Genomic DNA, 25247 nt, shown 5'->3' with positions numbered 1-25247 from the left:
ACAGTAAATTTTTTAAATAAATTTGTCTCATTAAAAGACTGGGCTTAAAAAAAACTGATTCTGAGGGAAATAAAACAGTAGGCCTTAGTGCTAGAAATAGCCACAATTTAAAAAAATATACCATTCAATATTATACAGGGTCCGGCACAGATAATGCCTCTTTTTTATTACAAAATCACAAGCATGTCATTCTGGAACGCAACAGGATCACACTCAGGCACAGCCTAGGACACTGCGGGAGAAATGTGCAAACTGAAACTGTAAATTATTACACCTACGTTATTACCCTGCCCACCGCACTCCGGCAGGGGTCGCTTCTGCCGGACCCTGTGCTCGTGTTTAGAAAATGCCATCCCCATGCCCGCGCTGGCTTCTGAAGACGGAAAGTGCCACCAGCTGAAGTTTGTTTCCTTCTAGACTTTGAACAGCCCCAGGGTTCAGCCTGTTTGAACAAGCCTGGTGGTACATGTTTGTTCCGTGTGCTTTTGCAAGTGGGTGAGAGGACACGGCAGGAAATATATCGTCTGCTTCGGTTTCGCATTCTCAGGCTGGTGCAGTCACAGGAGACTGCCTCTTGTTTAGGTCAGAAATCATCGAGGAGGGGCAGTTTCACAGAAGCCGTGGCTGGCCACCACTTCGCTGCTGCTTCTTTGTCATCCCTGTGACCCTTGGACCCTGGTCAACTGGCCCGAGGGAAATGAGGCAGTTCCAGGGTAGAAGCTTATTCTTTCATAATAGAATAGTAGATTAGATAGAACAGACACACAGATAAGGCAGGCCAGAGATGTGTGAGTGATGGAAGCGGAGAGCTAATAAGAAGAACAGATAACAGCAGGTGATAGGATTTCTGGCTCAAGCACGTGTGTCCACAGAAGGGTATTTTTATTCTTTGCAGTATTTTGGGGAAAATAATATAAGCTCTCTTTTCCAAAGTAAATGCTGTATTACAAGCGTTCTCTCAACCAACCCCAAGTCAGGGGTTTTGAAGGTCTCCATTTTTTCTCTTCATGCGCTGATCATAATTATAATAGTTTCCAATGTGTCATAAGTTCTTTACATTTCTCGCTTCATCCTTAGAACAACTCCTAAGGCAAGTGTTAGTATTGTAATCCTCGTTTTGCAGATGAAATTTTGGGGAGAGCAAGGCAGCTTGTTTTTGAGCCCACGCTGTATCTGATTAAGAGGAGGGAAGACCAGAGAGACAGACAAAAATCTTAGCCAGTCAGCCCGCTCTTCCTCTTGCCAAATAAACATGACCTTGGTGCCAAAATCTGGAAATATCTATTGATGGGGATTGGCAGCAATCACACTTCTGGTCTTGAATTTGAACTTTAGGATCTTACTTTGGGGCATAGCGGAGTGGCCCCAGGACTGAACCTGTCGCGCCCATCGTTATCCGTACCTACAAAACAACATCAAGTGACCCCGAGCACAGAGACAGGAGCCCCCTGCTGACGCTCGCCACCCTCACGTGCAGGTGAAAACAAGTAGTTACCCTGTTCCAGAGCTGGAGAGCACCGTGCTTTGGTTATGCTGCTTACATAGTAATTGCCATTTCTTTTTTTTTTTAATATCACAAATGAGATTTTCTATTTGTCACCATTAAAAGTCTGAGTTTTTAACAGATTCTTGGACTCCCCCCACCAGCTTGTCCAACTTGAGTGCCAGTCTCATCCCCAGGAGCTTTGCTAGAGCTGGGCCCTCCCCGGGAAGCTCCGTGGGTTTTCCCAGTCCGAGCAGGGCTGCTTGGGCGCGTCATCTTTTCTAACAGAGACATCTCGGAGCAGGGAAACAGGCCGGCAAGGATTTTCCATGGCTTTCCCAGTGCTATCGGGGACCCACTGACTGGCCACTTCTTTCCGGTCACTTGCCTGCACCTCTCCCTCGGGGTTCGGCAGGCCTGTTGATGCTGAGCCTCCCGAGGTCTCCCGAATCCGACTGTTGTGTTTCTTTAGTGAAACCCACACGGAATAGACAGCAAATACCCATTGGTAGTCTTGGCACCAGCATGAGCTCCCATCGTGGTCTGCCATTCTGGGCCCCGGAGCACGTTTGGTCACAGGTGGGTTCTGTGGCGTGGGAATTAGGCGGGCGGTTTTTGCCCTGAATGTTCTCAGTCATTGGATTGGGTTTTCTGAATGAACTTCATTGTTGTGCAGATCGACAAGGCTCACCTCAAAAACGCAGCCCTGGAGACCGTCGGATGCGATTTGGGTTCCTTGAGTCCTTGTGACTGGGGTTTTCCCAACATTTCTTATTTGAACACAGCGGGGCTTTCCCATCACACCGCCCTTTCCTAGAAAACGGGTCAGCCGCTTCCTCCCAGCTCCCTTTTGCAAGACGCTTGTGCTCGCCGACCACCACGGGGCTGCCCGAGAGCCGGGAGGGCTCGCTGCTTCTCTCTGGCGAGTCTGTGACGACAGGTGGGCAAGAGAGCAATCAGAATCCATAGAAAGCGTTCTGACGCGCCCGCTTCGCAGGCTGAGTTTCTTTTCCTAAACTGCATTGTTCAGCAAAAATGACATTCTAACATGAAATCCATGGTACAGGCATGTAGAATTGGAGTAAGGTGTCCCCTGCACACCCTCCACATTCTGCAGGGCCCAGCACAAATGGCACCTCCTTTCATCACAAAATCTTTTACTGCAAAATCATAAGCATGTAATTCTGTAACGTAAAAGACCACACTCAAGCACACCATGTGACATTTTAGGTGAGCTGTTCACATTAAAACTGTAAATTATTACACCCCTATTATTACTCTACCAATCACACCTAGGGAGGGGTTACTTCTGCCGGACCCTGCGTGTCACGAAGACCAGGGGAGAGAAACAAATGGAGTCCCTGCCCCTCTCCCAGGCACACGCGGTCGTGGGAACCGCGCTAAAACCCCCATCAGCCCCAGGAAGACGGTGCACTTTTCTGGAGATCTCACGCGCATCGGTGAGACGCAGCCATCCTGGCCCCCCAGGCTGCGGCGTTACCCGAAGGAGAGCGAGCTGGCTGTCAGCGCGACAGTTAAGACAGCTTTGAAGACAGTTGAATCCGGGTTGGCAAGGCAAAAAAGTCAGACAGCAGATCCAAACGAGAGAAGAAAACTGCGACTAAAATAAAAGCGATGATATGTTCATGTAATTTCAGCGTCCCAGCCTGTGTTAAGTGAATTAAAGAATTTTTCTTTGAAAGGTTCTGGTAATTTCTCACCAGTTGTAAGGTAGAGCAGATAGGTTAAAACAATCTGTAGGGGTTGACTTAAGGTCCTGCTTTCAAAACATTATTAAGGCAGATGAGGACTTAAAAATCGTCCCAAAGGAATGCTTGTAGACAGAGATGACTCCAGCGGCCCAGCGGGCGATGCCCGTTCTTTGCCTGCGCACTCCTGCGCACACCTATTGTTCTCCTGTTTCACAAGTCCTGTCAACCGCGAGCAAGGCTGTCAACACAGCACAGCATCAGAAAGGGAACTCCCGAGGGAGAAGAACCTCCACAGGAGTGGGACCCAGAGACGCAGACGCTCCCTAACGCTCCGTGACCACCTGCGTCACACTCGCACACAGCTCGACTCCAGTTTAGAGAAGGTCTGTCGTGAAAACGTGACGGGGCAACAATTTAGACACTTGTCTGTCTCCAAATCAGCTAACTCACTTTTCTTCAGAGGAGCTAGTTTACAAAAGAACGTCATTGATTAACGCGAAAACAAGCTTGAATGCGTGAGGCCTAGGAATGGGCTTCTGGGTGTCGGAGAAGCCCTGACCCACACCAGCAAGTTGGAACAGTGAGTCCAGGTGGGGAAAGCGCAGAGAGGGATTTGCCTGGGATGGAATCACCGAGGGCAGCGGACGTTGAATTTGGGTATTTGCACTTCACTTGGGGTAGATGACTGTCCACCCCACTGGGCCCAGTGGGCCCATGAAGGATTCATGTCTGAGTATTCAGAGTTCACGGTGCATTTGCATGCTTCCACTCACATGGCTGCGTGGGAGCTCAGGGTGTTGGCTACACAGAAGCCCAGCCTGCCTTCCGCCCTTCCCTCCAGCCACGCACGGGCTGCTGAGTAGAAGCCAGGTGCCAGTCACCGGCTGGCAGAGAGGGACTTTGCTTGGGCTTCTGGAAGGCTTAGCAAGTGTATTAATTTTTCCTTTTCTTTTTTCCCTCACTTCTGGCAACTAAGTAGGGCTCTTGGGCATATATGCCTGGCAGTTTATGATATTTCCTTATCCATGTATATATGTTTTCTTCTTTCCCCAAACTCACTGCACTTTATTTTATTCTTGGTCAGATCTTACACCGGTGTAAACTGCTCCACATCCCTCCGGGCAGTGCGGCAGACAGACACACAGGGTACAAGGAATGTTAGTTAATACAGGGGACCAGGGTGCAGCCACAGAGCAGACGTCACTCCCCCAGGCTGTTAGCCCTGGAGGCTCCAGCTGTGTGTGAGTAGCAGCTCGAGGACTCAAGTTGCAGTCTCACGAACTGGGGGAAGCGGGGCATTCAGGAACGGTCCAGGCCAGAGGGCGGTTTGTGGGTGGCTGCAGTGCGAACGCAAACCCACGGGGCATCGTTTCCATTTCCTTCGTGGAACTTTGGGGTCATTCTTAGATCATCTTTCTTTTCTTCAGCTAAAAAGCAAACACTGGGAACCGTTTTGTTTTCTTCTCTAATGGGCCTCATTTGGCTAGATTGTTCGTACCAACCTCTAGGCATTTTCCATGTTCTGTCACATTTGGGGCATCGTTTCAGGAGAGATGGCAGAATGCAGTGTTCAGCAGTAGCTTCACTAGGCAGCTGTTGAATAAATCTAGCTGATTTTGTGGCTGTTTTGAACGCAGTTCTGCATCTTCCTGCTGGAGGGATAGGGCCACCTGGCTACGTGTCCCTGACACGCCTGAGGAAATCGCTCAGCTGCTCCTGGTCCCTGATCTTGAAACCCAGGGGCAGGCAGCAGCTCGGGGCGGTCGGTAGGGCTGCAGAGTTCATTCACCCTCCGCCTTCACAGCCAACAGCTCTTCCGATGGCCCCAGCACTCCCAAAGGCACGCAGGGCAATTGGACAGACAAGGAAACAGAGGCTCAGAGAGTAAATCTGTGTTTAAGAGCTTAGAGCCCTTCAAATAGAACACCCCAAGACCGGAACAGCGTGCCAGCTCCAGAGGTCCTCTTTATGGCAATTTTAGCATAAAGCCTGTCTACGGGAATCTCCTGTCTCATGGAACATGCGGAAGAATAAAGAGGAGAGCACCCCTTAGTGCGAATGTTGGGACGGACACCAGGCTGAACCCACTATTGGTCTGACCCCTCCTGGGTGGACTTCTGGTCTTGTGAAAAGTGGATCACCTGACTCCAGCAAGTGCAGCTGATTGACAGCTCAGGGGGTCAAGATGTCCGTGAGAGTGGGCTGTGGCAGCACTACCTTGCTTTGGGGGGAGATGTTGCCTAGCAACAGTGCTGCCCGGGTGGTTCCCTGCTGTGGCATATGCTCAACCTTTTGGTGAAGGTCTTACTTAAAAACAAAATATTCAAAAATTCTATTGTGAACTTCCTAAATCTGTTAAACAAAAAATGCAGAATTCTCCTCCCTCTTCCAGTGCTGACATTTCAAAATACCCTTTTCCTATTTCACTTCCTGCCTTTGGGAGGAAACACTGTAACGCAACAGAAAGAACCCCGCTGGGAATCCGAGAGAACTGGGTGCTGCCCCGTGTGCACCTTGTTCTGTGACTGAGCGCACACTTACCCTCTCGCCGGTTTCTGCACAGCACATCTCGGGGTTTTCCTATGCAAGCGCTGTGATCTCTTCTAACTCTCAAACTCTATGAATCGTTTTCAACTTGGGTTTCTCTTACTGAGGTTTGCTATTTGTTCTGCCAGGCATGTATTCATTCTGGTAAGCCTGGCTCAGTGTCTCAGTGGTGACGGTTTGCTATTGCACTTCCGACGAGTCACGGGGGCCCATCTTCTGCTCTGTTCTCCGTGGAAACCTCACCTAGCCGATCACATGCTAACAAGTGTTCTAAAGATCAGTATGCTCAGCGCCCGCATCAGTTAGCGAAAACCCAACTCAAATTGCCTTCAACGAATTAAAAAAACCTACAGCTCATATAACTAGAACTGAGTAATGGTGCGGGTTCAGGCCACGCTTCTCGCGGTCCTCATCCATTTCTCTGTGATTTTGTGGACACCACCAGTCCTCGTTCACATCTTCTCCGCTCAAACCGCGAGAGAAGGCAGTGGCTCTCCGCCTCCAGGAAGAATACCCTGCCCTGCTCTGGAGCCTCAGAAAACACTCTTTTTCATCTCATCGGCCTAAACTGGGTCACACAATCATTCCAGAACCAACCACGACTGTGGCCTGAGCGCTGAAGTTTCAGGCTTAGATGGGGGAGCCTGAGCCAGTCATGGGGGGGGGCGGCTACCCTGATAGGCACAGACCAGTCAGAGCCCCACCCTGGAACTGAAGGCCAAGCCCTGCACTGCACCCTGACTGCGCCTGGTGCCCAGCCGGTCTGCCCTGAGGACACGGGGACCCTCCGCGTGCCTGGCATCCACTTCATGCATGTTCCGCCGGATTGACTTTCAGGTAGTGGTGAAGACAGACCCCAAAACAGAAACAACACACGGGCCTCCTTACCGCTTCCTCTCTGTTCTATTCTTGTCGTGGCTGCTGTTCACGATCCCTAACTTTTCCCACTGTTTATATTTTATCTTATTTTTAGCCATAGTTTTACTTAGTCTGATGATAACCAAATATTTCCTGAATAATAAGTCTCTGAATATGCATATTCTCTAAATATGAATATAAGCCTATTTGCAAATCTAGCACTTAGATTTAGAGTGGTGTTGGCAGGACTCTGAAAGTCAGTTTTTCTTTTCTTTTTTTTTAATGGAAAAATGTACTACAGCAGAAGGGTTTGTTTTCCACCAAGAAGAACCAACTTTCTTGATTTCACTGATTTTGGGACTTCTCTGTGTGCTCAAATACCTACAATATATTAAATCAGTAAACAACAAGTCAGACCTGCTGAATTTTGGACCAACAGGTCCACCTCAGGACGGAGAAAGGGTTGTAGGAGGGGTGGACATGCTTTTTTTTTAAAGTCCTGTTGCTAAGCTAGCCCGGAGCACCTGGGTTTACCCCGTCCCCTCCCATTCCAGGGCCAAGGGTCCATGCCCTCTGTTGGGCATCTTGACAGGCAGGAAATGAGAGCATAAAACACTGGCATTTAAACGTGTTAAATTCGCACTATTCTTGAAGCCACTTCATAATTGGAAAAGCTGGAATCGGACGCAATGGGCTCACTGGTTACCACGTTTGTGACCTGAGTCTCGGTCCTGCTCGTCCCCTATGGGTTCCAGGCCAGTTCACTCATGTGTGTGGCTGCTCTCAGTGGTGGGTGGGCAGGGCTGGGCCGGCCCCTCCTGGTCTCCGGCCCAGGATTCTTCGCAGTCCGGTGGTTACGTTCTTCCCAGAGGCAAAGGCAGGAGCTGCAAGGCCCCTTGGGGTTCCTGAAGGGGCAGGCTGTCCCCTCTGGCCCCTTCAGCTGGTCAGCGGAAGCCACTGTAGCCCAGCCCAGACTCAGGGTGTGGGCAGACTCTACCTTTTGACAGGAGCAGCTCTAAAACATTTTGCCCGTCTCGGTCTACCGTAGGAGGCAACGTGAGGAGCCCAGACACCCAGGGACAGGCGCCGGGCGGTGGCGGAGCGAGGACACTGCTGAGCGGGATTCGGAGACGTGACGGTAAGCACGGCCTGTTTCCAGTCTTTTCCGGGGACCCCAGCTGCGCAGAGGCCCAAGGAGAGAAGGGCCAGGCGGTGCATCGCCCCGTCTTTCATTAAAGCTGCCGCAGAGGTTCTCGCTTGCCAGCGAGGACGCCCGAGCTTAGCGATCCCAGACCGAGCGGAGTCAACAAAAAGCAGAGCTGAGGGGCGAGCAGACGGCCGGCCGGCCGGGCTGGGGACGGCCTTACACGAAGGACAAAGGTCTGAGTCGCCAGTTGTCCTCGCTGGGCTTCATTTTTACACTGCGTTGTGCTGTCTGCACCTTCTGTCGTTTAATCTTTGTCCTGTGACAGAGGTGCCCGGGTATTCCGTAAACAAGGCTCAAAGAAGCTAAGTGCGCTCCTCGAGGTCAGCTGAGCTAGCAGCGGCAGAGCCGGCCGGCTGTCCACCCCGGGCCTGGGGAGGCTGGCCCGCCCAGCGCAGCTCGGGGCACGGCACTGTATTTGTAAGCGTCTGTCATTGAGGATGATGATGGTGCGGATGGTGAGGATGGCTCTGGGTAGTTTTCCTTCTGCTTCTTGCGAAGAAAGGACTGTGTAAAAGGGGAAATCAGCCCTATACCAGCTACAACCAGGGGGCGGTCTCCAGGGGAAGGGAGGCAGTTTCGGAGGGGTCCCCAGCCGGCGGCCACTTCAGGGGCTCTGATGGGTTGTCCTGAAAGGCTTTTGAGAAGCCGCCCTTCTCCTAACCTCTCCCCATAGCGGCGAAATCAACCTGAGGGCGGGTGTCAGGGACAGCCGGGCGCGGGGTCGTGGGAACGCCGGCCGAGTTATCCATCAGGGCCTTGCAGCCATTTGAGGGACAAACGCTTCTCTGAAAGTTGAAGAAACAAATTCCTCAAATCCTTCATTCCGCCCCCAAAACGAAACCTTCCGTCTACTCCCTGGGCACGCGCACTGACTTGGGGGCAGAGGGAACAGTTCCGGGAACAGAAGTAACTCCTGAGCCTAAACCCTGCCTGGGAAACAGCGGAATAAGCTTTGCACAGATCCTGGGAAAACTCAAATAATTAAGGAGTTCTTTCGTGGCTTCAGACACTTTATTTCCCTTTCAAACAGAGCAGTGGGGAGCCTTTCAGAGATGGAGCTGTCACAGAGAGCACAAGGCCCGCAGGCTCCGCTGGGACAGGTCTCCGTCCCGTGCTGCTCAGTGAGGGGGCTTCCCCACTGGCCCAGCACAGCGCCTTCCATCCCCCAGGGAGCGCTGCGCACGGCGTGTTCCCCACACTGCTGGTGAGGCGTGTGTTACCCTGTAGGAGGTCCAGTGTGCGATTCTGTGCCCTTGAGTAACTGTTACCAAGTGCAGCAACCATCCCCGTGAACTGCTGACATCTGGTTCCACCTCCCGGAACAAGGCCCCTCCCCCCACGGGAGGCTGCTGTCTGTTCCCGGCCCCAACCTCAGGCAGCACCAAATCCAGCTCCCGCGTCAGACATCTGCCTTTCGGGGCAGTTCGCGTAGGTGCAGCCTGTCCTCGCTCGCACGTGGCTTCTTTCACTTAGCACCACGTGGCTGCACTCCAGCCCCGACGTAGCACAGCGGTGTCCGTGGTTTGTGTGTCAGCTCCATGGCGTGACGCGCCACACTGTGTCCACCCACGTGCCAGTCGGGACGTTCAGGTAGGGCTCTCAGGAGCGCAGCCTCGGCAGACACCTGTGTGCCAGGCTCTGTGTGGGCCCTTTCCCGTTTCTGCTGGGCGGTACCTGGCCGCGGACGTGCGGGGCCGCGGGGGCTTTATGGGTCGCCGTTTGAGAAACTGCCAGGACACTTCGCAGAGTGAGGTGGCTGACCTTTGAGATGAGGGAGCGCCCCTTCCTGTGCGCCCACCTGTGCTTCGGGGGCTGCAGCCCGGGTCTCCGGTGTAAGGACAAGGGTGAGGGGCAGGGCCGCTGGGGTCCCCGCCCTAGTTCTCCCGGGGAGGGAAGGCATCTGTCTAGAGGGACGTTCCAAGAAAAGTTGTGAAGGTACACAAGAGCTAAAGGGGGACAGAAAAAGAGTCCCGAAGAGGGCAGCCTGCAGGAACTGTTCCACGGGGCAGAGCTTCCGCAGGGGGTAAAAAAGCTCTGACAAAGAAGATGAGGAAATGGGCCGTGCAACGGTCGCACAGCACGTGGACTGTGCTGAGTGCCACTGACCTGCACGTTTGAAAGTGGTCGAAGTGGTGAACTTTATGTGTATCTTACCAGAATTTTTCAGTCCTCACCTGAGGAATGCTTACTGATTTTTGAAAGAGAGGAAGCGAGGGAGAGAGAGAGGAAGGGAAACATCGATATGAGAGAGAAACGTCGCTTGGTGTCTCCTACATGCCCCAACCGAAGACCAGACCCACCACCTAAGCGTGTGTCCCCACCAGGAATCGAACCTGCAACCTTCCGGTTCACGGGATCTCGCTCCACCCGACCGAGCCACGCCAGAAAGGGCTTACCACAGTTTTTTGAAAAGCAGGGAACGGCATCTGGTCACGTCCTTCCTTTGCATTAACCCTTCTTCCCATGCCACTCCGAACAGAATGCAGCTTCCTCACCACAGCCCGCCAGGTCCCGCCCCGCCCACCTGCCCGTGCCGTGTCATTCCTGGTCACCTCACAGCAGCCACTCTGGCCGCCCTGTCTCTGGAACTCTCCTCCTGGGCTCTCTGTCCAGGAGGCGGTCCCCTGCTCTCCCTTCAGGTCTCAGCTCAAATGCCCCATGGCAGAGAGATTCCCCCCTCAAGTAGCCGCCCCAGGTGTCCCTGTGGCCGTGCTGTTCACACCCTTCCTCGGCTGCCTACGTACAAGCAGTGACGTGGCTGCCTGGTTCGTGTCTGCCGCCCCTCGCGCCCGCAGCGAGCCCCTGCTTGTTCACCTGCATTCTCTCCCCAGCACAAGCGAACTGCCCAGTACGGAGCAGTCCTTTGATATTAAATATGATACCAAAATAAAAAGCGCTTTCAAGTGTCAAGAAATGAGACTTAATTATGCTTTTAACTATGTTAAGCTTGCATTTAAACATTGATTTTGAAGTTGGTTTTCTAATAAAAAATAATGGCTCTCATCGGCCCGGTTAGTTTCACATTAATAATTTTTACAAGACTCTTTCCCACATATAAGTATGATATGGGAAATGTATAATCTAGGGAGACCGCTTCCCTTGTATCAATGATTATTTTTAAAAACCACTTGTGAGAGTTAGGCACAGAAGAGTAAGACATTTCTTAAGCTCCTTTACACACAAATTACAAAAGCAAAGATCGTGGAAAAAGGAATCACACACCCTCTGACTCGATATTTTCCAGAGTAAAACTAGTTCCTTTGCTAAAAGTCAAAAGAATGAATACTAAATTCTAAAATGATACTGGGGAAGGGACAAAAACACTTCCTAAGAGAGATGGAAGAAAACCGAATTCACATATCAAACCCTGGGATACACACGGAGCCTCCGCGTTCTGGCTGCGTGCTGCGTCCCCCGCCTGCGACAGTGGCTGCTTCCCCCACCTGCGACAGTGGCCGGGTGCTGCGTTCCCCGCCTGCGACAGTGGCCGCGTGCTGCGTTCCCCGCCTGCGACAGTGGCTGCGTCCCCCGCCTGCGACAGTGGCTGCTTCCCCCACCTGCGACAGTGGCCGGGTGCTGCGTCCCCCACCTGCGACAGTGGCCGCGTGCTGCGTTCCCCGCCTGCGACAGTGGCCGCGTGCTGCGTTCCCTGTCTGGACAGAAGTGACGATTTCAGAATTCTGTGTCTCCCTGCTGTCCAATGCGGAAACTGCAACATGTCAGCAACCTTCTCTGAAATTCCCAGGCTCTGTCCTTCTAAGGCACCTTCCAAGGACCTTAGAAGCTCCCTTCTAAGGCACCGCTCCATCTTCCTGTCCGACTCAAACCCCCCGTCCTACGTCCACCCCCGCTCCAGCTACCACTGCAGGCAGGAAACGTGATAACTGAGCCATGACCACGTGCCCGTAAAACCCAGGGCGTCGATGGGCAGCACCGGCCGTCCATCACTTCGGTGGCAGCGGTGGCCTCTGACAGGGAAGGCCTTCGCGAGGGGGTGTGGCTGTGCGGCCCCGTGTGACGCAGAGGAGCAGAGGGGAGACGGAGACTTCAGAGGACAGAGTAGACAGCGCTGCGGCGCCCAGGGAACCCTGAGGGAGGGGGTGACCAGCAGGTCAGCACACACGCGAGCCCGAGACCCAGGAGGGAGCTGGGCTGGGAACACAGTTGCCGGCAGCCCAAGGCCCAGGAGAAGTGGGTCCGGCGAGAAGAGGCGGTCTCTCCTCTGGGTTCCCGTGGCTCCTCCTGGGCCTGCCTCTCTGCCTGCCGCCCACTTCCCTTCTCAACTCAGCTGCTTCAGTGGTCCTTTGGGTGACTCGATTCTTCTCCTCAAACCTCTCCAGAGACTCCAACCCCCCAACCCCCATCTCACAGAGAAAAGACAAAGTCCCAAGGATGGCTTCCAAGGCCCGCGGGGCCTGAAGCCCGTTTTCTCTGCCCTCGCCTCCTACAGTTCACTGTGGGCCTGGCCCAGGCCTCCGTCCTGCTCCCAGACACACCCCCAGGGGGCCTGCTCTGGCCTTGGGGTGTTTGCGAGGCACTCCGGCTGTCCCGTCCGGGTGCGGTTCGGGGTAGCCGTGCCCCGCTCCTGGGCCTTGCTGGGGGGGGGGGGGCTGCGCTCCAACGTGGGCATCGCAGAAGGGCGTGTTCCTGTCTAGTCCTTAAGTTCCTCACTCTTTGTGTTCCCGCCCCGCCCCCCCATGTTACCCTGCCTGACCCCTGCTCTGCTTCTTTCTTTTCCAAAGCACTTGCTCACGTCTGCCTTTGTGTGACTGGCGGTGGTGCGTGCGGGTTTAGCATGTTCCCCAGCACGGGACTCTCGGTAGTTGTGCTCACCAGTGTTCCCCACGCCCCTAGCGCAGCGCCAGGTCACGAGCAGGCACACCCGCGCTCACTGGCGCCGAGGACAGTCCTGAGGACCGCACACATCATCGCACGGGGGAAGAGCCCTCAACAACGAAATCCAGAGGGACCCCCTGCAGCGCACCACAGACAGCTGGAGACGATGCTTAAACAAACAGAAGGGAGATGTTTCAAGAACGTAGAAGCGGTCAGCAGCGTCCAGAGGTGACCAGGAGGCAGAGCGACATCAGAGGTTCAGTCACAGCGTGTTGGCTGTGGGGGGTGGAGTTCCTGCAGCACACGGCGGAGAAGAAGGAGGGACATCTCAACCGAGCTGACGGAAAGTGAAGAGAAGAGAAGACAGATTTAACCATGAAACCACTGAGCTTACAAGATCCAGGTAGCAGGTCTGACGGTTCGTCGCTGGATGCCGAGGCTCCCCGAACTCGGGGGTTGGATACAACAGCCATCTGACGAGCACTGCTCAGGAGCCCGGGGTTTGGGGGTTCAGCTGGGCCCCCACTGGCGCGGGCAGGAGTCGGCACACCTGCCTGTGAAGGGCCAGGCAGTGACTGCTCTGGGCTTTGGGGGCCGTAGGGTGCCCGCCACGTCTGTGAGGCCGCACCGCGCAGGGAGAGGGCATCCGGAGGTGACGCAGGCCGAGCGGGCATGCGCTGTGCCAGGGTGCCGGCCCCTGTTGGCTGGAAGCCCCGGTTTGCTCACCCTGGACTGAGGGGCCGCCCTAGGGTGGCACCGCCAAGAAGGCGCACTCCCGGGGTGCCTTTGCCCTCCGAGAGGCCCCGCACGCGGCAGCAGTTCTGGCGGGTCCCTGCGGGCTGCCCGGTGCACGAACTGCCGCACCGGGCCCCGAGCTTTGCTTACTGGAGCCGCATCCCGCTCCACCCTCCGCCAAGAGACGCTCCCCGGAGGGGAGGATTCCGGGCCTCCAGCAGGGCTCCTTTCCAGAGCCCCGCTTTTGTCTCCTTGTCCACTGGAAGAGCATACGACTCACTGTTTTCAGACCGCCTGAGACAGCAGCTTCTTCCCCGGAGCCTGAGAGAACCTTAGGTCTCCTGACCCCCACCCTTGAAAACGCAGTTTCAAGGAACAGCACCGAAGCTCTGGGGCGCTAGGCCCGCTGAACGGGCGTCACAGTGTGGCAGGAAAGGGGCTCCCGGTAGTGACGGTCGCACACTGGACCGCTAGAAGACACAGCAGGGTGTGCTATTTGGTGGAAGAAATGGAATTATAATCTGTACGTAGTAGATTTGTTCATTCCCTCGTCAACTCAGAAAGTGGTCACCGGCCATGTGTTAACTCTCCGGCCTGGCACTGGGTTGTGGTGACGAGCTGTCACCTTTTCCTTCCCAGATGGTGGAGCCACTTTGCTCATTTGAGCCAATGAACAAAGACTTCATGTGGCAGACAGACAGATACCTTCGGGGGACTGAGAGAGAGAGACTTAGTTCTCACAAGAGCATCGAACCACGAGAAAACCGAGCGCACACGCATCTTAGGCTGACACTCTGGTGGCCCGCTACAGTCTGACTTAGCCAGACCCCGTAACCAACCCCTCCCCTCACACCGAAGAGAAAGCAGCGCTGGGCTGTGATGGGAAGAGCCCCCTAGAAAGTGTGGACAGGAAGCATACGGCACGCTCTCAGGGACACATGGCCGTGTGCCCGGGGCCACAGGACGCTCCCAGCTGAACAGGACACATCGTCCCCAAGCCAGATTTACTGTGTAGTTTGCAAGAGGAAAAAGACAACATTTGAATTGATACTTTAAAATACAACTCTTATCCTAGCACAGTAACACTACAAGATGTCTTAAAGGCCTGTACGGGTGAAAATTAAAACCATCTCTATTAGACAACACGTAAGCGAAAGTGGAAATAAGAACCAGAACGGCAGCATTTCTAAAAACTAATAATAACGAAAGCGCCGTCTGTGAGGGCTCATGGCGGCGGCCGTGTGACCAGAGGGAGACTCAGCCTCAAACACTTACGGTCGGCACGTGGCGGTCCCACTCAGCGAGCGCGCGAAACCACAACCAAGTCAACCAAGAAGCTTCAGGAAAGAGTTAATACACATTAAATCAGAAATTGGTGGGGGGGGGGGGGACAGAAAAATAAGAGAACCGACTAGTAATCACAATGGAGATTCCCTGGGTTTTGAGGGAGCACCAGCTAACCTGATAAAAAAGGCAAAGAAAAAAGCATAAATTACCAGAAATAAAAGTGGGAAATAAGCTTTAATATGAAAGAAATTTCAGAAATCATGAGAGACCGCATGGCACAATCCTATACGAATAAATTGGAAACTTTAAATGGATGATTTTCTAGAAATACAATTTTGCAAAATTGACCGCAACAGAGAGAGAATGCTTAAACAGAAAAATTTCCATACCAGTATTAACATTTCAAAGAACTGCCCCTGAAAAATCATCCCACTCAGGCGGTTTCACAAGGAAATTCTACCAAATGTTCAAAATGTGAATAATCTCGATACTAGTGAACTTTTCCAGAGCAGAGAAAACAGAAACTTTTAAATTTTATATAAAGCAAGGTTAACATGATACTTAAAGCTAATAAATATAGCACATACAAAAACCTAAAGATCCCTTAGGAATATTGATTTTTAAAATATCTAAATAAAACATGAGCAAACAATATAATCTCATGATCCAATTAAATTTATATCGGGAATACTAAAATGATTTGATACTAGGAAATCGATTAATATAATTCATATTAATTAATAGAACAGTTATATAATTGTTTCAATAACTGCTGAAAAGGCTTTTGAAACAATTCAACACTCATTCCAATATTAGATAAAATAGGAAGGTGAATATTCCCTGAATATCATAAAAAATGCCTAAGTCCAAAAACCAGCTTTCTGTTTAATTGGAAAACACTAGAGACGCCCCCACTAAAATCAGGCATCTGGCAGGAGTTCCAACTATCTCTGCTACTTAACACCGTTAGGGCACGCCAGCCAGTGAGTGCTCGGAAAGGAGTTTGTTACAAGATTGGGAAAAATAGAAGTAAAACTGTATTTGCAGATAACATAATAGTATACCTGCAAAACCCAAGTGGTTTAATAATAAAACTAACTCAGAAAATAAAATAATAATATAGCAGGATATAAAATTAACTTACAGAAATCAATAGAAGGAATAATGAGAACAAAAATCCCATTTACAGTAGCAACAACAAGAAAGATAAAACCGGTATTAACAAGAAACGTATCAAAGACACACGAGGAAATTTTGTGTGAGCATTTCTCAAATACATGTCAGTATTCTTCCTGGACGGACAGCCATTGCTTTGGAAAGGTGGGGCCGATCACAAAGATAGCGCCCTGCCCTAAACTATAAGTGAAATGCAGCTCCAATAAAAAGTTTCTGTTTCTGGAGCTAGACAATTTGACAATTTTAAACTTCACGTGTATTTTTAAAAACAAATCACACAAGAATATCTAGAAAAACTAAAAAAAAAAAAAGAAAGAAAGAAAGAAAGGACCAGCTCTAATAGACATTAAAACATACTATAGAACCTCTAGAATTAAAACTGTGTGGCATTGGAGCATAAATAGACCAGCAGGAAAAAGGAAAAAAAAAGAGGAAGTCCAGAAATAGACCAAGTCTATGTGGAAACTCAGCGTTAGACTAGATCTGCAGCATGAATACCCAGAAGTGAGATTGGTGGGGCAAAGGGTGACTGTAGCTATTTTTGGAAATTTAGATATTATTACCTGTCCCCTCCTCATCTCACAGTGGGTATTGTCAAGCTGTTGCGTTGCGGCCAGGTAGGTGGGTGCAGTGGTATCTCTGTAGTTTTAATTTGCATTTAGTGAAACTTATCTTTTCATTTGTGTAAGAGCTGTTTTGCATATTTCATATCGTTTCTTTTCATTGAGGTATCATTTACACACCACAAAACGCAGAGATCTAAAGCGTTCCCCCATCAGAGCAGACCTGCAGCATTTTCGTCCCCCCCAGGCCCCTCTCGTCCTCCCCACATAGCCCTCCTGCCACTTCCAGAAGCTCTGCTTTCTGGTGTCTGCCACCCCGGGGTGCTTTGCCCGTGCATGCACACAGAACAGGCAGGTGCGAATGTACTCCCTGCGGCTCTCTGGTTCTTTTGCTCGGCGCGGTCTTCACGGAGTCACCCGTGAATCCACGTGGAGCCTCAGTTCCTTCCTGGCTGTTCCCGACCAGGACTCTGTCGTGTGGATGTAACACAGAGTCGGCAAAGGTAGGCGTTACCTTGTCCGTGGATGCGCTCTGTTGCAGAACGGAGCTGCCGGCGCGTGGCGCCTGACCGGCGTGGGCCTCGCCATAGGAAACCACGGGTTTTAGCGCGGTGTGCAGACACAGGAAGAGCTGCAGGTGCGAGTGGGCGTGTGCGCACACGCACACCCTCACGAGCCCCACACAGCGGACCCGTGGCTGGGCCAGGGCCACACGGAGCCCGCCCACTGCCCTGGAGGGCACGCACTCAAATTCACAAAGCTCGTTCAGTCGAACCCGGGGACTTCCGAACACATTCAGACTAACTGACTGGCTAGGCCTGCTTTGAACTATGACCCCAGACCCCAGAAAAGGAAGTCTCACTGTCTTTGAGGTTTCTTCCAGGTGAAAGGCCCTTTAAGACGGAGCCTTGAGGAGCTTGGCCGGGAGAGGCGGCGGGGAAGGGGTGGATAACTCTTAGCACAGCACAGGAAAGCTGCAAGGTGTTTTAAAGGCCTGCGCAGGTGAAAATTAAAACCATCTCTGTCAGACGACACGTAATCGAAGGGGGGATAAGAACCACAACGGCAGCAGTTCTAGAAGCTAATAATGACGAAAGCGCCGTCTGTGAGGGGTTATGGCGGCCGTCGGCGCGACCAGGGGGAGACTCAGCCTCAAACACTTACGGTCGTGAGAACACGCGTGTGGCGGTCCGACTCAGCGAGCGAAACCACAGCCAAGGAGACTTCAGGATGCATCCCTCTGGGGCTGGCTGCCCTGGTTCCTCGGAGCAGGCCAAGGTCACGGCCGGGAGCCTGCAGTGCACTTCCCCACACCATCCCTTCCAGTTCTGGCCACCGCCTCCATCCCTTCCAGGGATGGCCTATCTCCATGTGCTTCTGCTGGGCTTGCCCATCGTGGGGCCCTGTCCCCTGGGCGGAGGTTGAAGAAGGACCACAGGACTGGCCAGCAGCGTCCCCCAGCCCCGTGGCCACAGAGGTGAGCTCAGGGCAGGGAGTGAGCCACGCTGGGCCATCAGCTCCTGTCCTGATCCCCGCAAGCATGTGCTGGGAGGGAGAAGGCCGCGTCACTCTGGGCTCCTCAGACAGGACGCCGGGGGCCTGAAGCTGTCTGCAGCCAGCACCAGGAGTTCAGGCGCAGGCTGGCGGCTGTGCTGTCCGGCCCGGTGGGCTGCCGGCAGGGTGGAAAGAGGCGCTTCGCTCCCGGGGCCTCACGTCACTGCCACCCTGGGGGACGCCTTTGCTCACGGTGACTTTCTAGCTCCTGGGTCACCTCGTCCTGGCACCATCTGATGCCAAGAACAGAGCGCAGGCACAGCACTCAGGGCCCCATTCCCAGAAGTTTCTGTAAATAATCTACTTGCCCAGTCGCCCAGTATTTGGAGTGCCGATTGCAACTCAGGAGATGCGGGCAGGAGGGCCGGCAGGGGACCGGGACTTGGGGCTGCTTCTCAGGGGCACGTGGGTCAGTGGGGATGATGAGGCCATTCGGCCAACTACAGGGTGCCACAGAGATGGGAGCACGACAGAGGGTTGGCTGGGGGACCTCGAGCAGGCCGAACCCCACCCTGGTGTGCCTCGGGCCACCAGTGGGGGCCCGTGGGCGTGCTCTCCAAGCTGTGCCTTCACAGTGGAGACTGGGGGCGTCAGGCCTTTAGGGGGCCACCGCTGGTGCCTCTCTGAGGGTGGGAGGGAGAGAGAGAGAGAGAGAGAGAGAGAGAGAGAGTGTGTGTGTGTATGTGTGTGGTAGGTGTCTGGTGGGTGTATGTGAAGTCTTGCCGTGTGCCTGGCCTGCATGTATTCGCCCCAGCCCTTCTCAGCCGTGTTCTCAGCGAGGAGAGAGCTGTTGGAATCAGATAAAACTCGAAGTGACCGCTTCGGTCCGAGTGCACCATTTATGGTGACGCTTGGGATAAAAAGCTCAGGGTACTGTGGCCGTAATAACTGCCATTTACCGGCCCCTGGCTACAGGCTGGGCAACAGAGTGGCTGCTTTTCACGGGACCTCACATAGCCCCCTCCCCCAGCACCCCATTAAATTAGCGCCATTATCCCCCCTCTGCCGTGGGGAGACGGACATGGCGAGGAGTGAACACAGCCTTTGGTTTGAGTTTACTTTTAGATACAATTACCTGATGAACATCCACTGGGTTGTGAAATTTTTCCTCCACTGTCCTCTATTTGGCAAACACCGTATTTTTCAGACTGTAAGACACACCAGCCCTAGGTTTTAGAGGAGGAAAATAGGGGGGAAAAACCCACTCCACTGCAGCCCTCCACCTCAGTGAGCCAGGTAAGCTACATTCGGACTATAACACGCACCCCCATTTTCCTCCCAAATTTGGGGGGAGAAGCGCGTCTTATAGTCTGAAAAATACGGTCCTTACTGAGCGTCTGTCTTGTGCGCAGTTCCTGCTCGGGTCACAGGGAAGACTGGAAAATACTGTATATAGCTCTTCCCCCTGAGCAGCAGCTAATTTGATCTGGAGGCACCGCAATAAAAGGGTATTTTGGGGAGCTCCTTCCTATCCCTACGGCTCTTTCAGGCAATTACCAACTTGTATTTGGGCCTTTTTTGGGCGCTGTGCTCTGCCTTAGCCGTTGGGGGTTAGGAAGCCCACCGCACTCCCCTCTGTATTCCCAGCACACAGTAGGTGCCTAGTCAGTATCGGCTGAATCAATGAACCCCACCCCTGGGGGTCAGGAGGGTAACCGTTCTCACCTCGCCCCCATTCGGATGTGGGAGGCTGTTACTCAGCAAAGAAAGGGTTTTGATGAGTAAGTTCCACTCGCAGCCGTTCTGGGTCAGCTCTTAACCAGCTTCCCTGAGTGGCCCAGGAGACATCGGAAGTCCTATAAAAAAAGAATCCCGCAGTCAGGCACTCTTGGGAGGTCGGGGCATGCAGGTGAAACCGGATGGCAGGGTTTCTTGCCCGCAGGGACCCGGACAGGCCGCCGCACGCTGGGTGTACACAAGCGAGGGGGCGCAGCTGCGGAGCGGGAGACCACCCTGGGCACGGCGAGCGACGGTTTCCCAGTGCCTCCGACCGCAGGTCCCTCGGGGAAGGAGTGGAGGCCGGAAAGGAGGAATTAACTGCAGGGCTGGACCCCGGGCGGCCTCACCACCCCAGGGCCCCACACTGAACAGAGCACCCACCCGCAGGAAATGACTTGCACATCCCCGACCTCGAGGGCGCCTCCTTCAGTGTGTGTCTGGGGGCCCCAGACCAGAAAGGGTGCCCGGCACCGCCCCTGAAACAAACCCTCCGGGACCGTAGTGCAGGAATGTTCTGTGGCCACTCCGGACTCAGTGTCCAGTGAGGGGTCACTGTTGAGGTGACAAGGAACATTTCCAGGCCTCCTTCACCATGGTTCACAGTGACCGCCTGGGCATGGGGTCCTTTCCTGGCCTGCCCTGGAGGCACTGCCTCCCCTGGAGCTCCAGCCACGGTTGGAGCAGGGCCGCCTGCCCCTGGGCACTGCTGGGGTGGAGTGGGGTGGGGGAGGAAGTCCAAAGGGATGCATCTGCCCCACACACGACAGGAAGCCGCTGGTCACTCTGTCCTTCAGCCTTGGAAACAAGAGACTAAGAAAGGATTTCCTCGTGACTGGGGCCCTGTCTGCTACCAACCAGAGTGAGCGAGTGAGTGGAAGAGGGGCCGGGAAGGAGGGACAGAGTTGACAGAGGTGAGTCAGAGAGAGGCCGACTCCTCTCTGCAGTCTCGCTCCAGAACCAGGGGCTTGCTCTGTCTTCGCTCTGGTCCCTTCCCACCAGCTCCTCATTCACACCCCTCCCAGCGTCAAGTCCTGTTTGATGGAGCGCTGATGACTCAGTCTGGGTGGGGCAGCCGGCCTGGGAACACACTGTTTGTTAGAGAAAGCCTGTGCCCTGCCCGGCGCACTTTCCTCCTGCTCCCACTGCCGGCCTTCCGGCACCTTTCAGTCCGCCAAGGCTCGCAGCAGTGGCCGAGTCGGGCACTCACTGGACGCGCTCAGGAGCTGGGTCCTCGCTGACTCCTGCGCCTTTTCTTTTCCTTAAGTAAAGAAGCTTCAAGCAAACCCAGTCCAAGTAAATGTAGCAAAAGCCATGGCTGCTAAGTGCCCTTTTGGCACGGTGCCATGCCCATTCGGGTGGTGCACGCTGAAATACTTGGTAATAAACAAAGCTTCCTTTGTTGGGTTATTAATCTAGTGAGACTCACACAGGCAACTGATGGTAACACGTCCACGTTCTAGTCCAGCCCACAAGGGGTTAACCTGCAGGGCGGGCCAGTGTGCAGAGCCACACCCGCCACTGAGCTCCCTGCAGGTCCTCCCGGGCCAGGCCGCACTCAGCAACCCGCACCCACGCCTGGGGACCTGGGCCAGCCACCCTGCGTCTGCAGCATGAGGCGCCCGGATTGTCCTGCCTTCTGTCTTCGGTGTTTGCATTTTATTGGATCCGACCTTTTTCCATGGTGACTAACCCTTTCAGCCAGCACTTGGGTGTTAGCCACACACTGAATGCCTTCTATAATGCGGCAGTGGGACCCATGAGGGTCCTTGCGTCACTAAACCTTCCCCTCGCAGGGCGGACCCTGGAGATCCCAAGTCGTCCGGGGCCCCGCTGCCCCTGCGTCCATCCGGGTGCGGGCGACTGCGACTCTGGTGGCAGAGAGCGGGGCAGCAGCCTGGGGTCCAGTCCTGAGCCCTCGGTCAAGTTGGGGGGAGTATGGACTCATCAGGAGCCCCAGGAGGCGAACATCATCTCCCTCACAGGGATGTCCCTGGCACCCCTTCGGGGCTCTGGACAAGGCCTGCTCCACTCCCCTGCAGGGACAAAAGGTCTCTTGTGCCCAACGCCCGCTGGGGTCCAGGCATCTGGGTTGGAGGAGGAGGAGGCAAACAGACTGGGTTGTCACCCCACGGGGGCTCCTTTGCTTCCCAGGTCAGGAAGGGCAGCGTCCAGGCCCCGAGGGCCTCTCCCCACCCGTGTGGCTGGTGCCGGGAGCCTGCCTCAGGGTCACCTGGCCTCACATGTCCCGGCTGGTGACGGCTTCGCACACCTCACGTCTTCCCAAGTCACCCTGGGTGGTGAGCTGTCTCGGCTTCAGAGAGCCTCCCTATGAGCTGAGGAAGCCGAGTTACCGACATTCTGCGGTGTGGAAGGTTGCCGAGGTGGACTCGCAACCACTGCCCCGCCACTGACAGCCACTGAGGCGCTGCCACGAACTACCCCACGGATAAAGCAGTTTTACCTGGGCCACCACTGCAGTCTCTTCTGTGTCCTTCCCCCTCGGTCACGACCCTCTGATCGCAATGGCCTTAGACCTGGTCCAGAACATGCCGAGCCCCTCCCACCTCAGGCATCGCCCTTGCGGTCCCCTCCACTGACAGCCCCCCAACCTGGCTCACCTTTGGTGGCCTGCGCCCTCTCGTCCCTTGTGCCCCATCCAAAATGCTCCGTCCTCAGAAGGGCCGGTGGCCTCCTCGCCTTTCACCCCCGTCCCTCCTCTCCTGGCACATGGCCAGCCCCTCCGTGGCCGTCACCCGGTTCAGAGACTGATTTTATGTGTGGACTACTCCCTGTCTGCTCCGCCATCTCCAGGAGGGTAGGGGCAGTACCATCTGTGTTTCCAGTGCCAAACGCAGAAAGGCATGTGTGCCCCCCACTCCGCATGTTGAAGCCCCACCCCCCATGTGGCGGCACTCGGAGGGGGGTCTGCGGGAGGTCACCAGTGTTAGCGGCTCTAGCCGCTCTGTCGGCCTCAGCCATGAGGGCGGGGCCCTCACAATGGCATTAGTGCCCTTAGGAGAAGAGATTCCCAACAGCAAGCTCACTGCACTCTTTCCCTTCCTTTTCTCTCCCTCCCCGTTCTTCCTCCCTGTCTGCCGCGTGAGGACTCAGCCAGGAAGGTCGCTCTCGCCGAAACCATCCGTGCTCGCTCCTGCTCTTGGTGTCCGACCTCCAAACCTGTGAGAACATGAATTTCTCTTGCTCACGCCGCCCAGGGGACCACGGCAACGCTCGGCGCCTCCTCGTTGAGTGAATAAGCGATCAAGAGGAGCTGAGCACATCGAGCGACCTGAGTGGGCCCGGTGCTTTCTTACCGCGTCTGTGGGCCGGGGATTCGCGCTGTACTTGTCAGGCCACTGAGACACGGAGCTCCACCAAACACATTTTTCTATTTTTCTGTGCTTCCGTTAGCACAAATCCCTGTTGTCGCTCAACTTCATTGAAAGATGCAGCCTGCAAAGTCCATGTGCACAGCAGGCCGGCGTCGGCTGCCCTCACTAACCAAGCTTATCTGCCAGGCAGCTTTCGGTTCACTTTTTAAATACCGGCCACTGCTGGAGCTGTTCAGAAGTTTCAGCACCAGGTACACGAAGCCACAGCGTCCTCAGTGCCGCCAGGAGCACGGGCTCCTTGATTCTGTGTGGAATGAATATATTCAGGTTAATTCTAAAAATTCCCACTTAGATTCTCCGAGAAGATACTTTAAAAATGGGTCTAACTTTTTTCAGTTGTCACGATTCTTGTAAACATTAAATTCATAGTCCACAGAATCATCTATCTTTTTATATACTCAAAATCTAGAACTTGAGATTTTCCTCGTTTATTTTTACCATAAAAAGGCCGATCGGGTCTTGGACAACTTCACTGTGCTGGGGACGGGCAGGCAGGCCCAGCGTTACCCTCTTCTGGGCAGGCAGTTCAAGGACACTGAAATCGACCCCCTGGTTGCCGGTCCCAAAGAGCAACCTGTACTCTGTGTACAGAACACAGAATAGTCTTAGGACCCGAGGTCCCCCTCAGGACATTTCTGCGAAGAAAATTCTGGTTTTGCTACGAACGCCCGCCTCACACCTGCGTGACCGAGCGAAACACAGTAGAAACACAGGGTTAACAAACATGACCTGAGTCGCCACTGTGCCGCGCACTGTGATGAGCTTTCTAAACACATCATGTAGTTCAATCCCCTCAGCAGCCCCATGAGACAGCTAGTACCTCAGACGAGCAAACTGAGGCTGTCAGTGACTTGCACAGGCTCCGTGGTGTGTCTGACCCCGCACCGAAGCTAACCACCAGCAATGTCACCCAACCTCCTTGGACCTCGTCACCTACTTTCCAACCCCCAACTTTCACAACTCTTTCGAGCAAACTGTGGTGATTGGCTAGCACTCGGCCTCAGGTTCATCCTCGCTTAAAGAAGAGACGGGTACTGCTGAGAAGATGCGGAGTGCGGCCGCTGTCAGAAGACACTCGGACTAGGTCCTTAAGAGAACAACTAACTTTCCAGTTAAAATGCCCTGTTTATAGGCCAAAAAACGATCATTTTGAGTAATTCTTGTTGACTCATTGGCGGGCACCCTAAGGGGTCACACGCAGAAACCATCAGGCTGGTTCAGGCTGCTCACGTGCCTCCCAGTAACGAAACCGCCACCCACCCACCCCCGCCCCGGACGTGGAGGCGCTTGAGAGCACTATCGCGAGAGCTTTGTCCACGTGGCGTGTGTCTGGGACACAGAAAACTCTCCTAAATGTTTCTGATTAAGTGCTGCCCTTTCTTAAACTGTCTTCAGGGAGGCGTCACCCAAACTGACCCCCTCCGCTTGTCCTTGGTGACTTTTGTTAAATTGCATCTTTGCCTTCAGCTGGCTGATAACCACTTGCCAGGTTCTCCGGGCTTTCTCCCCAACGGGGTGGGCTGGAGCCCTTGCTGGAGACCAGCACCGCGTGGCCAAGCACAGGCAAGGCAGGAGAATGCGTTCGCTTCCCTGCCGGCGCAGGAACGAGTTTTTAAGTCAGCCAGCCTCGGGGCGGTAAAACTCCAGTCAGCGCCCGCACCGTGTGGCTCGGTGGCTTGGGTGTTGCCCCCGGAGGTGAAAGGTCACTGGTTCCATCCCCAGTCAGTGCACAGGCCTGGGTTGCAGCTTTGCTCCCCAGTTGGGGTGCAGCCAATCAGCGTTTCCCTCTCGCATTGACGTTTCTCTCCCTCTCTTCCTCCCTCTCTCCCCCTCACTAAAAATCAATAAATAAGATCTTTTAAGAAGACAAAATTCCAGTCAGTAAGTCTCTTCTGAGGAAAGCACACCAGCCAACTTGCTCACTGGAAGGGACAGAGGCGTGATGGGCCCGGGTGTGGGTGTGGAACCGCACTGTGGGCCCCTCAGCCCTGGGCCGGCCCAGCTCTTGGCGGGGCCCCCTCTCCCACACCCTTGCCCTCCTTCCCTCCCGGCACTACCGCTGCACTCCAGGCCCCCAGCAGAGCCGCCCCAGGCCTGGTTCCATGTGGCAGTGAACTGGCCCTGACCCCAGCCCCCCGAATGGCAGCTGCCCACTTCAAGAAAAAACGAAACCCCCAC

At 54.1% G+C, this 25247-nt stretch overlaps 1 long non-coding RNA gene across 1 annotated transcript in view; it reads left to right on the top strand.

Annotated features, from left to right (window-relative positions):
- The window catches only part of LOC128781503 (uncharacterized), a 43389-nt gene extending 18495 nt beyond the window's left edge, over positions 1 to 24894 (top strand). The window contains exons 2-3 of the long non-coding RNA XR_008427483.2: positions 7649 to 7738; positions 22789 to 24894. This is a non-coding gene — a long non-coding RNA (uncharacterized lncRNA). The remainder of the gene's footprint in view (positions 1 to 7648; positions 7739 to 22788) is intronic.
- The last annotated feature ends 353 nt before the right edge of the window (positions 24895 to 25247 follow it).

Source organism: Desmodus rotundus, chromosome 8 (genome assembly GCF_022682495.2).
Source record: "Desmodus rotundus isolate HL8 chromosome 8, HLdesRot8A.1, whole genome shotgun sequence".
NCBI classification, from domain to species: Eukaryota; Metazoa; Chordata; class Mammalia; order Chiroptera; family Phyllostomidae; genus Desmodus; species Desmodus rotundus.
This window is presented reverse-complemented; position numbering and strand designations above follow the sequence as displayed.